This window comes from Equus asinus, chromosome 4, assembly GCF_041296235.1.
Source record: "Equus asinus isolate D_3611 breed Donkey chromosome 4, EquAss-T2T_v2, whole genome shotgun sequence".
NCBI classification, from domain to species: domain Eukaryota; kingdom Metazoa; phylum Chordata; class Mammalia; order Perissodactyla; family Equidae; genus Equus; species Equus asinus.
In genome coordinates this window covers 101456310-101470470 of record NC_091793.1, presented here as the reverse complement: position 1 = coordinate 101470470, position 14161 = coordinate 101456310, and the positions used below count along the sequence as shown (strand labels likewise).

The 14161-nt window shown below is 39.7% G+C and overlaps 1 long non-coding RNA gene across 2 annotated transcripts in view; it reads left to right on the top strand.

Moving 5' to 3' along the window:
* Window positions 1-7731, top strand: part of LOC123285010 (uncharacterized) — a 38989-nt gene extending 31258 nt beyond the window's left edge. Inside the window, exons 5-6 of one of the 2 annotated variants that reach the window (XR_011502831.1) lie at window positions 300-1920; window positions 6978-7731. This is a non-coding gene — a long non-coding RNA (uncharacterized lncRNA). The remainder of the gene's footprint in view (window positions 1-299; window positions 1921-6977) is intronic. The other variant, XR_011502832.1, reaches the window with a different exon arrangement.
* The last annotated feature ends 6430 nt before the right edge of the window (window positions 7732-14161 follow it).

Here is a 14161-nt window from a genome sequence, read left to right as displayed (position 1 = left end):
GGGGCCTCTGTGCGCTTAGGTTTCGATGGAACCTAAAATTCTATTGCTAAAATGCTGGCTGATGCTCAAGACAGAGGTGTGGGGGTAATTATGGCTTATGCAGAATCAACTTTGGGGCCCCTTAAAAAGATCCAAAGAGGGGAAACAACTTTGGCCCAGTGAGGATGAGGATGAGGTTGGGCGGGGGTAGAGAGCTTCTCTGGAAGTGGAATAAGGAGTGACTTTAAGACTCAAATGGTAAAAACTTCAGGCACTGTACAAGTTGGTAAAAGAACTGTCTTTGACTCTTTGAATCACAGGATGTAGACAGCTGCCTATCCCACTTCTGAAGGTGCCGAACAATAGACACTACAGCTGAGAGAAAAATACAGCTTGGTTGGCACAACCAATGACCCTTGTACTCAGCCCCAAGACGCTACATTTGATTTTCAGAATTAAACCAAGTCTTTCCTGAGATTCGGAATCAACTTAATGTTTCTCATATCTAGTTTCCAGCTGGAACAAAATTCCAAAGTGCCGGAATTCTCATAAGAAAACTACATTTGCGAATATCCAACCCAATTCTGCAGATGCCAGAGGCTTGGATGACCATTACTAATAGTCCTGTTAAACTTCATAAAAGCATCCACAGTTTTGGCATCTTGTCCTGAGAGAGTTAGAAATCCTTTGTTTTCTACCTCTAGAACTTTTAAAAAGAATAATAGAGTGGAAAATGCTTTAAAACTATAGTATTTACATTCCATGAACTTATTCCGTGTGTAAATTATTGGCCTATTTTGTAAGGAAAAAATGTGGGGTTTTTGCACAGGATATATATGGCTATATCATTGTCATACTGTGAAGAATCATGGATTAAGAAAAGCTGTAAAGAAAATAAGAAAAAATAAATTTCTGTTTTTATCTTTCAAGGCAAATAAATATTGGATTTCTCACAGTAGGCCTATAAAGTATTTTATAAGCAATAAATCCTTAATCTCCTGCCGAGGCAGCATGCCGTGTTGGAATAGGAATAAGAGAGCAGTTTTTCTTCGAACTAGCTCTGTAATGTTAGGTAAGTGTGGCAAGCACTCTTGATTGTCTACCCAAATGCCATTCTTCTAGGCTAATAGCTCCCTTTGTTTGTCAACTTTCCTAAGGTTGACAAAGCTTCATTTCCAGGGAGGCTGGGTTTCTCCTCATCCGCAAGGATGGAATCATGATTGTTCTAATCCAGTCACAGGACATCCTTCTCCTTTGTCATTGAGTGCATAAGTGGTGACCATGTGATCTGTTCTGGCCAATGAGATGAGAGGGGAAGTCACCTGGGGCCCCTCTTGAAAAAAATCTCTTTGCACTTAAAAATAGAGCACAAGAAACACCACCATAATTAAGTGATGTAACCTAAAATCACCAAAAAAAGAGGCAAAGTGATATCATGAGCCTCCTGATGTGTTGCAATGTGAAGTATGGAACTGGTAGCTATGAAGTGTTCTTGAAAAAAAAATGTATAATTTGAATATATTTATGAGGAAGCAATCAAATCTGGATTGTGGGACATTTTATTAGACAACAGTCCTGGACTTTCCAAGAATACAATCTCAAAAAAGGCATTTCAACAAAAGGTAGAACAACTATTCTAGAATATAGGATATCAAAGATGCATGATCCTTGACTGAATCCAGGATTGAAACGGAAAAAAGTGCTCTGGAAGACTTCCGAGACAAATCAGGAAATTTGAATATGGACTATATTTTAGATAAGGCTTTTTTTAATGAATTAAGTTTCTGGCATATATAATCATATCCTGATTATGTGAAGAATGTCCTTGTTCTCAGAAAAATTTTGCTGTAGGATCTATTGCTGAACTGTCATGAGGTCTACATCTTGTTTTCAAATGATTCAAGATAAGAAGAGAGGCAGAGAGAGAGAGAAATGGCAAAGGTAAGTCTAGAGGTCCATAGAGCAGTAGCAACATCATCTGGGAACTTGTTGGAAATGCAGACTCTCAGGTCCTACCACAGAACTACAGAATCCAAATCTGACTTTTGACAATATTTCTAGGTGATTCCTCTGCACATTAAGGTTTAAGAAGCAGTTCTGTAGCGCATGTAGTCTGGCCAAACAGCCATATTGTTGTGTGTACATGGACAAATGCATGAGCCTTGTCTGCAGACAGAAAGAGGAGAATAAAGCAGATGTGCAGAGAGAAGCAGAGGGGTAAAATCACAGGGTTCTAGACAAACAGCAAGACTATTCCAATTGCTACTCCCACATAGTGATGTAAAGCAACGACAATCAATTGTTAATCTCTCCCACAGTTTTGGGGTTAGCTGAGTGCTTCTCCTTGGAGTCTCTCATGTGGTTGCAGTCAGACAAAACCCTTGGAATCATCTTGATGACTTCCTTACATGTCTGGTTCCTGGGCTGAGAAGACTCAAACAGCTGGGGGCTGGAACAGATGGAGCTCCATGGGCATCTCTCTCTATCTCCGTGTGGTCTTTCCAAGTAGTCTATCCCACTGGCAGCTTCTGGACAGCTGGACTTCTCGAGGCTAAGATTTCTAGGGGCAAGTTCCAACAGAGAGAGCCAGGTGGAAGCCGTATCAACTCTTATGACATAACTTTGCTTCACAAGTCATCTACACTCTCCTATCATGGTCCTGTATTAGTTAAGGCAGTCACAAAGGCACACACAGTTTCAAGAGAAGAGGGCATAGATTTCAAATTTTGGTGTAGCAGTGGCAAGGCTCAGGAAGAGCATGTGGGATGTAAAATACTGTTGTGGCCATTTTGGGAAAATATAATCTGCCATAGAGAATAAGCTCAATTCTGGACCATCCAGAGATGAGGTCCGATTGTACTTCCTTCCCTTGTGTTTTGTTAGATACCTTGTATCTTTGCAGAAAACTCACCTTTTCATTTTGTGTGTGTGTGTGTGCTAGATAGAGTGGGTTTCTGTTACTCATGATTAAGACAGGCTTGACTAATGGATGTTAAGTAATGGTTTCGGACATTCTTCTCCAAACTTGACTTCTGTCTTCGAAATGAATTCATTCAATCCTTATCTTATTCTAACAAGGCATGATGAGATTGCTGAGAAGCACACACAATCTCTTTGACTGATCCCTAGAAAAAAATAAGTGCAATGTGATTGCCTGGTTGGTAGGATCCCTGCTACAGCAAGACAAGTAGCAAGGCTGGCCAGGCTGAATGTTGCATACTCACTAGCAAGCACCATTACTGATTCGGCAGCTTAGCAGTGCTTTTCTAGGTGTGGTTCATGAATTGCATGCATCTGAAGGACATGGGGGAGCTTACTAAAATGCAGCTTCTTGGACTCTATCAGCATCTCTAGTGTATGGAGCCCAGGAACCTCCATTTTAAAATCTCCCTTTATGAAGCTCTTTCCTAAATCTGTGCTTTTCAAACTTTAATGTAAACCTGGGATGGTGTGTGAGATTCTGCATTTTAAGACGCTCCCCAGTGATGCTGTTGCTGCTGGTAAGCAGATCACACTTTGAGTAGCAAGACCTTAAAGCAAGACCTCAAAGTGTGGTCCCTGCACCAGAAGCATCAGTACCCCCTGGGAACTTGTTAGAAATGCAAATTCTGAGGCCCCACTCCAGATCTACTGAACCAGAAACTCTGCGGGTGAGACCCAGCAATCTATAGTCTACCAAGCCCTTCAGATAATTCTAATACACGCTCAAGTTTGAGAACCACTGCCCTAAGCAACATCTGATTGGTAGAGAGCAGTGGTTCCCAAACACGGCTGATCAGAATCAGCTGGGGTGAGAGTGAGCCTCCTATGGATTTTTAGACTCACTCAGGAGATTCTCATTCTATAGGGCTGGGCTGGGCCCAGTGATTCTGAAGTCAGTCATGGTGGGGAACCACTGGTTTAGAGTGATTAGAAGGACAATGATCCTGAGGAAAGGCTAATGCAGTCTGGGAGACAAAGCTAGAGGGAGGAAGAGAAAAAAAGGATCAAAATGGGAAACTCACAGTTACTTAAATAATTAGTATGTGACAAACCCTGGGCGAGAGGTTTTATATAATGTCATTTAATTGTCTAGAGTACACTACATGGCAAGTACTATTACCTCCATTTGATAAATCAGAGACTAGAGATAAAAATTGGTAAATAATTTGTCCGCAGTCACACAGCTAGTAGTGGAACAGAAAATTAAAGCCAAGCTTCTTTTACTTTAAATCTTTTTCCGTTTTCCTCTGTAATTTAAAAAAGACTTTGTAAGGTGGTTGAAAGGATGTCTGGCAATCACGAAGAGGGGGTGGAAGGAGACCACTATGGGCAGTGCAGTACTGAATTAACAGTGTGCATGTCAATTTCCCCACCTAAACTGTGACAACATGGAAAGAACCATGTTGTCATTTCTTTATTCATTTATTCACTCAATAAACATTTATGGAGACTCAACAACATACTAGACACTATCCTAGGTGCTGAGGATAGATACAGTAGTGAAAAAAATGTCTTCAGGGAGGTTATAGTCTTGTTCGTCTTTGTTTCTCAGTACCTACCAAAGCAGATGTCGCACAATAAACACTCTATAATTATTGCCTTATGCATTATCTGTGGATGGATAATTTAAAATTAACTGTAGAATTAGTCATAGCTGAGCTATTGAGCCAATGTATTAGCCAGGGTCTAATTACATAAAGCTCTGATTTCCCTTCCTACTCTGTTTTATCTGGGGGGGAGGGGGCACGGAATATTGATGATAATTAATGACATAACCAGCGGACTAAGAAAGAGAATTTGTTACTTAGCAGCCATGAGGAAAGTCGTTTAGGGGGAAAGTTGAAGTAAATTCAACTGAATTGCTATAAATGAGTCCTGGGAATCAACTAAAATGTCATTGATCAGAGTTTTCCTATTGCCTCTAGTTATGTGGGTAATAGAGATTGCTGAGCGTCTTTCAAGTGTTTCCTTCAAATGTACTTTCCTACATCTTCGGCAAATTTTTAATTGCTCCTAGAGTGAAATTAGACATAGTAGTCAAGAACTTTTAAAATGAAGATGTAATTAGCAGTAATGAAAAAATAAACTTATATAATATAGTTAATTTTTAAAATAGTCTGTGAAAGATTTCATTTGCCTTGCTAATGTAATAAATGGAGTGCCTGAAGAATACTGCTGGTGACAAAAATTTACATTGTCAGTTAACACTTGTTGATGTGGTCCCTGATAGTATTAAGATTCTCCTAACTAAGATAAACCATTGACAGTCCAGGTTGATGTTTTTGAGTCTCACTACATGCCTCCTTCAGGAAGCTCTTGAAAAAGAAATAGTGTTACTGTTGTTTAGGTTTGAGAAGATTAAGAGGCAAACTATTAGCTGTCTAAGAATCTTTGAAGCATTTACTGACATTTGAAGGTTATCAACCATTCCCCAAATTAAGTAGGTTATTTACAAAAACTTCATCATATAAAATGTGCCTTCAGGTGGAGGATAGTGAAAGAGGGGATGGCATTTATGGTTACTTGACATACACTATTCCCATTTTATAGCTAAGGGATCAGAAGACATAATAAATAATTTTCTCAAGACCACTCAACTAATGAGTATCAGCCTAGGATTTCCCGACTCTTCAGCATGAGGCTGTCCCACCATATCCGAAGGAAGAATTCTTCAGAAAGAGAACTTGTTACATTTGAATGAGATACATAAGAAGATTATGGTAGTTTCCGTCATTTAAAACAAGAACAGATTCTAATATATCTGGAGTCATCCTTGTGTTCCAATGTTTCAGTCTCCCCCTCTTCCTGAAAACTAAAGAAATAATAAGATCAGGCATGGCATTATTTTCTTTGACATCTGGGACTGTAGAATGCAAAGTTTGGTTTGCCAACATCATCCTCTATGTGGAACCTTTCCTGACTTTCCTAGTGTGCTCTGTTTACACAACTCCTGTAGTCGTGTTTTTCTCATTAAACTGTGGCTTCCTGAGGGCAGGATGGTACTTTATCCTGCATCTCTGGCTGTGGAGGGAATGTATCAATAGTTCATTTTTCAGAGGTACTTTGGTTATTAACCAGCTGAATCTTCTGGTGGCAGACTAGCAATTTTTTCAACAAAATTTATTGAGTACCTAATACATGCCAGGCAACATGCTAGGCACAGAAGACAAACCATCAGTGAAAAAACAGCTCGTCCCAGGGCTTCTTTGCTATAGAGCTCCAGGGGCACCAATCACGCCATAAATCCATGTGTCCAGTGCAGCCCGGAGTTGTGCCACACAGCTTGTGTGGCTGTCAGGAGGGACCCTGATGTGCCCCTTAGCTCAAACTGCCGCAAATCATATGATATTACGCACCAAAATAAATAAATGTGCTGTCTCTGCATGCAATTTGAAGGATGAGCATGTGTTTGACATTACTCCAACCCATCCTTAGATTCAGAACCATCTGACTTTACAAACTGCAGTGCAAAGTTTAGCGAAAGCATAAGGGAAGGACAGGAGGACCGGTCCTTCCAAAGAATCAGATTCAAACAGCTACCCTCCCTACACCATCCCCTCCCCTGCACCCCAAACATTGTCATCTCAGACAGGATAACTTTGTAACTTCGTAATATTTTGAACTTGCAGCTCTCTGTGCATTGTTTTTCTCCCTTCTGCATGCTGTTCTAGAAAGGAGAGGACACATTGTCTAGACCCCACGTCCACAGCAATGTTAGCCGAATGCCAGAGACTCGTGAACCTACTCTTTCCTCCCTTCTCCCTCTTTTGTTTGCTATTTCTCCCAATAATCTTTCATAAAACGTCTTAACACCATAGGAGGTTTCTAGTGGATCCATATACTTGTGCTTTCAAAACAACATTTTATCTCCCTGACTCACAGGCGGAGTGGAAAAAAGAAACACACCAAAACAAACCCCTACATATTCGAAATAATCTACAAGGAAAGCCTGCATTGGAAATCATATTGCCATATAATTATCCTGTTTACAATCTCTCATACATCTTTTCTCATAGAAAAATGCGGATTTGGAAACAAAGCAGGAAAATGATGCCAGAAAACCCTGGCAAAGCTCTGACCACTGCCTGCTGAGGAATGGCTGCGGAGGGAGAGAAATGTGTTTGCAATTAGGACTGCCCAGAGCAGGTCCGATTACATCTGCACGCAGCCAAGCTGAAGAGATTTCCAGGGTGAACTTGTCGTGTGGGCCTAAATGGATAAAAGGGAACTTAGACTGGGGCCATTACAAGGAAATAAACGGGGCCTCCCTCTGCCCCTCCTCGTGTCACCCTTTTCTGAGCTCATTCCTACCTCTTGGATGAAGAAGAACAAAATCACCATCATTTTAGGCCCTCTTATGTTATAATTCGCAAGGTTCTCATGACTTTTTCAGCAATAAACAAAAAAGGAGAAATAAAATGAGTGTTGCGAAGTGGTCTCCATGCTGATTGTGATTTACAGAATGACCAGGGGATATTAAAGAGATGCCAGCAAGACTCTGAAATAGCCAAAGGCTCACCATCGTGCCTCTCTGCTTCAAGAAGCAGCCTCCATCCTTTGCTTCCAGGCTCTAAATGCACCCACCATCGACTCTTCAATCTCGCATCGATCTGGTAGGACAATTAGCTTAGCCCACTCTCAAAGGCAAAGCAAAGCGTTCTCTGCAAAGAATTAAAAGCAATTAAGGTTTCTCTTCCTTGCCACAATTTTCTAACACAAAAATGCTCCACTGAACCTGCTGCCATTCCCTCAAATAAAGACAAAAAACGCAAAACAAAAGTTTGAGTTTCTCGTTGCATCCTGATATACCTGTTGGGTTTTGGTCATTGCGGGTGTGTGCAAGTGTATCTGTATGTTCCGTCCCACAGAGACCAGTTCTATATTCTTCATGAGACTGAAGAGATGGTTTCACAGCCATTCATAAATTTATCCCCTCCCATTTCCCTCACTATCTCTTGCTCAGAGACCTTTCAACTGAATCTATATTATTGCTTTTTAAGACCTTTTGATCAATTATAACAAGTCATAATACTACTACTTTGTATGAAATCTTTACTTAGAGGCCCCTGAAGGCCTTTTAAGAGGTTTTAATAATTTCACACAGTACACTATGCCCCCTACCACCACTGCTCTTGCCCACACAAAGATGAAGAAACTAAGAAAGCAATTAAAAAAGGGTCCACATTTCTCTAATACTGTACCTTTTATTACCAATTTATCTGGGATAGTTCTTTACTGAGCAGAATCTATTTTAGCTATCTACATTGTGTTTCTACATACAAACAATTTTTTTGCCTCCATTTTTCAGTCAGAAGATCATTTTTGTAAATGGTGTCTTTAATAGGGCACCCAGATAATACAGAACCCAAATTGGGATATTTAAGAGTAATGAGGCACTATTTACAATTATTCTAGGACAGCAGCCATAAATTGGCACTGTCCTGGGCTAATCGCTTTGTTTGTTCTCCTTGTTCTTAAGTGACTTATCTGAATTTATGGAGCTGTGGTCGACAGGGCTCTCTGGATTGCAAAACTCAATTGTTCACATAGCCTTGCCCTCCCATCCATTATTGTCCAGAGCCCTTGCCTAAACCTGCAAGGTGGCCATGATAAGGAGACATCCTGGGAGTTGGCACCTGAGCCTCTCTATTTGTTTGGAGTACCGTCATAGTTTCTGTGGTGGTCTGGAGAAGGTATCCTGGACAGTCTAGAAAAAATACTGAGAGGGTGATGTTAGGGAGCTTTCTTATATTACCACCAGAAAAGGGCCATTTACAAACTGAGGGACAGTAAAAGTCCTCTTTGTAAGCCAGCTTTGACCTTTTCTGGAGCCTCCTTCAGTAGTCTATCATGGATGGGAAAACTAAGGACTTAGTTTTTAGCTGTGGAGTAATCCAGGCTGTCTGGCTTCCCAATTGGTTACTTGAGGCCCTCAATTTCTGGTGACCTACTCTTAGGAAGTCTGCCCTGTGGAACACTCCTGACCTGCTGGCCAGCTGGCTCCGATGCCATAGGCTTGCATCTCTCTGGACATTTGGTCCTCATCCCCCTTTTTATTTGACTTGTCAACACAAATCCTCTCCCTACACAGCCAAACGTGTAATAATTTCTCTCTCAAAATCTGTTTTTTAAATATAAAAAGTTATTTTTGAGACTAGTTTCATTCTCATACAAATTCAGTATTTCACCAGGGTTGAGTTTGTTGGAATTTGGATTAAATTTTTTTCCTGAAGTTATAAGTCATATACCATGGGTTTAAACATTGTCTTCTCTGGATATGGGATCATTTGGGATCAATCTTCACCTCCCACCCCCCATCAAAAATCGTCTTCTGTTTCAAGATTTTGTGCCCCTTTTCATGTTTTCTCAAATGAAATGGTCTTCAAGACCTTATATCTTGATTTTGGCAGACATGTTTTACTGATGGAGTGAGAATTCCCAGTAGTCTAGCTGAAGGACAGAGGATTAGTGTGCCCCTCTTTATTTCTTGAGTGCTGTTACAGCAATACCAGTAATAAGTGAAGAATGCTGCTTCTTGCTGACAATTTTCAGGGACTGATTAAATATTTGCATGACATGACTATAGTCCTGAATAATGTCTGAGATGTCAAGGAAGAGCAACCCAAGCCTCTCCCTTCCTTTCTGCTGCTGATGAAAAGACATTCAGCATTAAGCTGAGTAACTGTAATACAGAGACACTATATCTTTCCTCTAGTGATTCATTGCTATCTATTTTTAAATGTAAGTACATTTATATAAAATGATAGTGTCGTGCTGTGCCTAGGCTTTTCACATTATTGCTTCATTTTCCCTTGCCATGTAGTCATGCATTCATTTCTAATGGAGATTCAAAAATCAAAATGTTATCAATTCAATTTCCACAGGTAGCTCTGGATATTTGATTCAACTCTTGCAGCAATGAGAAAGAAGGCACAACAAGGAGATCTTCTGGAATACTAGCAGAAGTATGATGAAATGTGGTGGTTCCAAATCTCTTTGATGTCATGCATCATTGCTTCTTGTAATGACACATCGTTTGGTTGACATTGCTGGGGAATGAAGTATTCCACATAAACACGTTTTCCAGATAACTGGAGCTGACTCTTTCTCATGCCAACACTTTCACATTTTTAGCTAGAGTGTGGATGAAAATCTTTCTAAAATATATACCAGTTTCTTCCCTTCTTAAACAGAGCAGAGCAAGTACAAGGAATATTTTCTTTGTAATAATAGTGGGCTATCTAATAGGGATATTTAATAGTGCTGTCAAACTGAGAGCACGAGGGTTTGTTTTTAAGTTTGTGTTATTTATGATTTATATCCTACTTACTCCTGAAAAGAACTTGAGATAAAATACAATAAAGTTGCACATATGGGGCAGTTAAGCTCTCTGATATGTGTCTAGAGTGTAGATACATTTTATATTGAAGCCAGATGCATATACTTTTGACATCAGGCAGCAAGAAGGACATCTTGTTTTGAAAACCAAGAAGTTGGATCCCTCAGCTGGAGTTCTATCTCACAGCAACATGGGAGTGACCTAGGAGGGAAGTATGCTAGAGCAGCAATGAAATGATCTGTGTGGAACACCAGTGTCAGCCAACCCCAGCACCCCCCTAATAACAACAGGTCACATTCCCAGAATTCTCCGTCTCCTGTCACTGACTGTGCCTCCCATCTTCCTCTCAACCCTTGGCCTCCCTCATTCATCTTCCTCACAGTCTCCAAAACCTTGTATTCTATTAGCTCTTCCATAACCACATCCTTTCCCCTCCCTCTTCCTAAGCCAGACCTTAGATAAACACCTCTAATTCCTCAATCTTTTCTTCTACTCAGTAGCTGTATAACTTAATCCATTCTTGCTTCTAATAAATAAGAGGACTAGAGAGAGTTATTTGAAGAAATTTGATTTAGTCAAGTAAATTAGTGGATTAGTTTAGTGGATTTATTTAGTCAAGTTAGTGGGTCAGAATACACAAGAAAAAGTAAAGTATTGGTGCTGTTAATGGGTTTTAAAGTTTATTTAGTGGTCTCCTTTGGCAAGAGAAAATTAATTGCTGGTTAATAATGTGAGAGAGAATATGAGCATCACAGGTATGCATAATGATAAAAGGACTTGACCATGACTGTTATTAGAAGCTATGCAAACCCCCAAACAACAATGATAAAAACAACAAAATGGAAGATGGAGATTCATCCGTGGGTAGCTGAAGCTGAAAAAGGGAATTGTTCATTGACAGTTGCTCAGCCTTCTCTCTGGATATTATAATCTGTTTTGTTCAGTTCCCTTCATGTGGGCTACTCTCCTGTTTGTCTTAGGGTGACTTTAAAATTGTTTCTGGTTTGGTTGTGACTATTTAATGTTTATCTCTAAGAACAACAACTTACTTGAATTGGCCCATACATAAAGCCACCTATACTTACAGGAAAGGTGTTTAGCAAGACTCAAATCTCGTGTCAAGAATATTTTCAAAACCTGTGTACGCAGCTTCAGGAAATTCCGTAAGGATTGTGAAGGCTTTCAAATGTCCATGTCATCTTGCTCCTGGCACCTACCTTCTTTTTGTGAGGCCAGAAGTAGGGAAGCAGCTCCCAGCTCTGTGCTTGGGTCCAGAATAATTGAAAACACTTTCGGGAAATAACAGTGTTATTCTTTAGGAAAAGGCTAGAGATTCCTGATAGTTGAGATATTTACATACTCAATACCTCATTATTTACTCCATCTTCATAATGGCTAGTTGAGAAGTAAGGAATTCTATAAATTAGAATAGTGTTGTACTGTAGCAGGGAATTGGGTAGTGGGGCGGGGGGTGGCCGGGTAGGGGAGGTTACCCCCCATACTTCAGCACTTCTAATATTAGATTAAATCAGTCAAACAATATAGCACTTTCTCCCAAATGATGATTTCATACCTATCAATACAGCTGATGTAATAGCTCAAGTGAAGTCTTTTTAAAACAGGTTATCATTTCATCACTATTTTATTAGGTACTAGTGCCATTGATTGATGGATGCAAACAACGTTAATTGAACATTATGCTCTATGTTAGGCCAGGTTTATAAAGATGAAAAGAAATAGGTCTTGCTGTCAAGTTGCTTATAGTCTAGCAAGAAGGTATATCACCAAGCATTAAAACACTAAAACACAGTAAGATGATTGCTATAAAGGGCAGGTGGTATTCGCAAGACCCCAAACGACTTACCTCTTCTTTCTGAATTTGAGGTAGATAAGTAGATAAAAGTGGTTGGATAAGAATTAAAAATAGGCTTGCTTGCTAGTAATGGATTGGAGAATGTGGCTCATACCTGAGGCCAACAGGCTTTCCTTCTACCTGAACCGACCTTGTCAATGTAGTGGGCAGAGCAGCTGCTCTGGTAAGTGCAGACAAAGCAGCAGGAAGCAAAAATGAGAATATGGGTTGTTCGTGAGCAGCCAGCTCTAGAGTATCAAAGAGAAGTCTCTAATGAGAAGTAGGGCCTTGTATCCAGTGTCACCAATCAGAGAAGTCACTCCTCTTCTTATAGAGAGAAAGAAATGGAAGGATTTCTCTAGTATTATTCCCTCCAGAGTTTTAAGAATTTCCTTGGAGTTGAAAAGCTGGCCTTTTGGGTAGTATGGTATATTGCTCTACTTATTGAGTGGGAAGGAGGGGCAAAGAAGCAGATGCACGGGAAATGCAAATGCAGGGGACGAGTTCTTGCAAGCATCTTCCTGCTGATGTTCACTGAGGCTTGGGAGAGAAGTTGTGGGATGAAGTGTGTACACAATGTGCTTTTCAGATAGGAACCTATGTAAATCCTAGGTCCCTACTCGTGTGGCAAATAGGAGGCATTTGTTTGTCTATACCCTCAATAGATGTTGCTCTTCATCTGTGCCTGCGAATAAAGCAAGCATGCATATTACAGCGATGACTTTAGTAACTGGTCACACATACATGCACACACAGTGTGATGCCTAGCTTCTTTGTGGGGAACCCACATGATCCTTTTGTGATAACTGTGTAAAGAATTTTCTTTTAAAGAATGAAATCCTTTACATATAATTTTAGATTGAAATGCAGTAATTTTTCTGCAAAGGACTTTTGCATGTGTGTTAGCTGCTTCTCCAAAATAAGTAACAGATGTGTAGGGCTCCACTGAAACACAAATATGTGCGAGGTATTCTTTAAATATGAAAATTTGCCATTTTAAGAGATGAGTCAGAAATTTAGCCTTTTATGTCTGTCTAGTTTTATTTAGTCTTGAGCAAAATATGATAGAGAAAACCCCAACAAACATCTCAGCTCAAGTTTGGAAGGCGGTGGTCCAGACTGTCTTTTGGAAAATGTCAAATGTGAACACTGAAGCAAAGCTAGGCTAGAAATAAATGATGATGGCCAAATAGTAAGTAAAGTGCTACCCCAGATGCCCATGCCCCATTCTGATTCTTTACTCCTTGGCCGTTGAAATTGTTTAACAGTGTTAGGAACTTGGGCTGCTTATGTGCTAAAATCTTCAAGCATATTCCCAACGTTACCTAGTTCATTGGAACTAGTTATTAGAATAACTGGTATTAGAATCAGACCTCAAAACACAGAATAACCTTAAAAATAGGATTATTAGAGATGTTTAATACAGACCCATTCAATACTCTAGAAATAAGACTTGAGAACAATTTGTCTTTATAAAACTAAGTTTCTTTAATTTGCTTCTTCCAAATTGTATAATGTATCGGTAGATCCACTTTTAAACACGCAGATATTTAAGGAATATGAAAACCTTACAATATTTTATTGAAGCAACTGTTCAATTTGCACAGATGTGCACTTGAATTAGTACTTTTCAAAATGAATTGAGAAAGCATAATTTTTGGAAGGAGTCAGCAAAACTTCATTGGCTCAAAATCCCTGTAACAGGCACCTTACTTCCTCATTAAGATGTCTCTCCTCTGCCCTGTTTAGTGAAATGACATGCTATATTGGCTCCCCTGAAAGCCCAGATGATAAATAAGTAAATCAGAATTTTTTCCTTGTTTATATGAGAAAGAAACATCAGTGTCATCTTCACTAAAAGTCATCCAGAAAAGTAAGGAAAAGTTTGAGATGTTGTAGTTGCAGAATTAATTCTGTTAACATCTTGTCACTAAATTTTCAGACTGTTCCAGCTTCCACTTTGGTTCAATTTAGCAGCAATGCTACTAAGATGATAAGGATTAATTTTC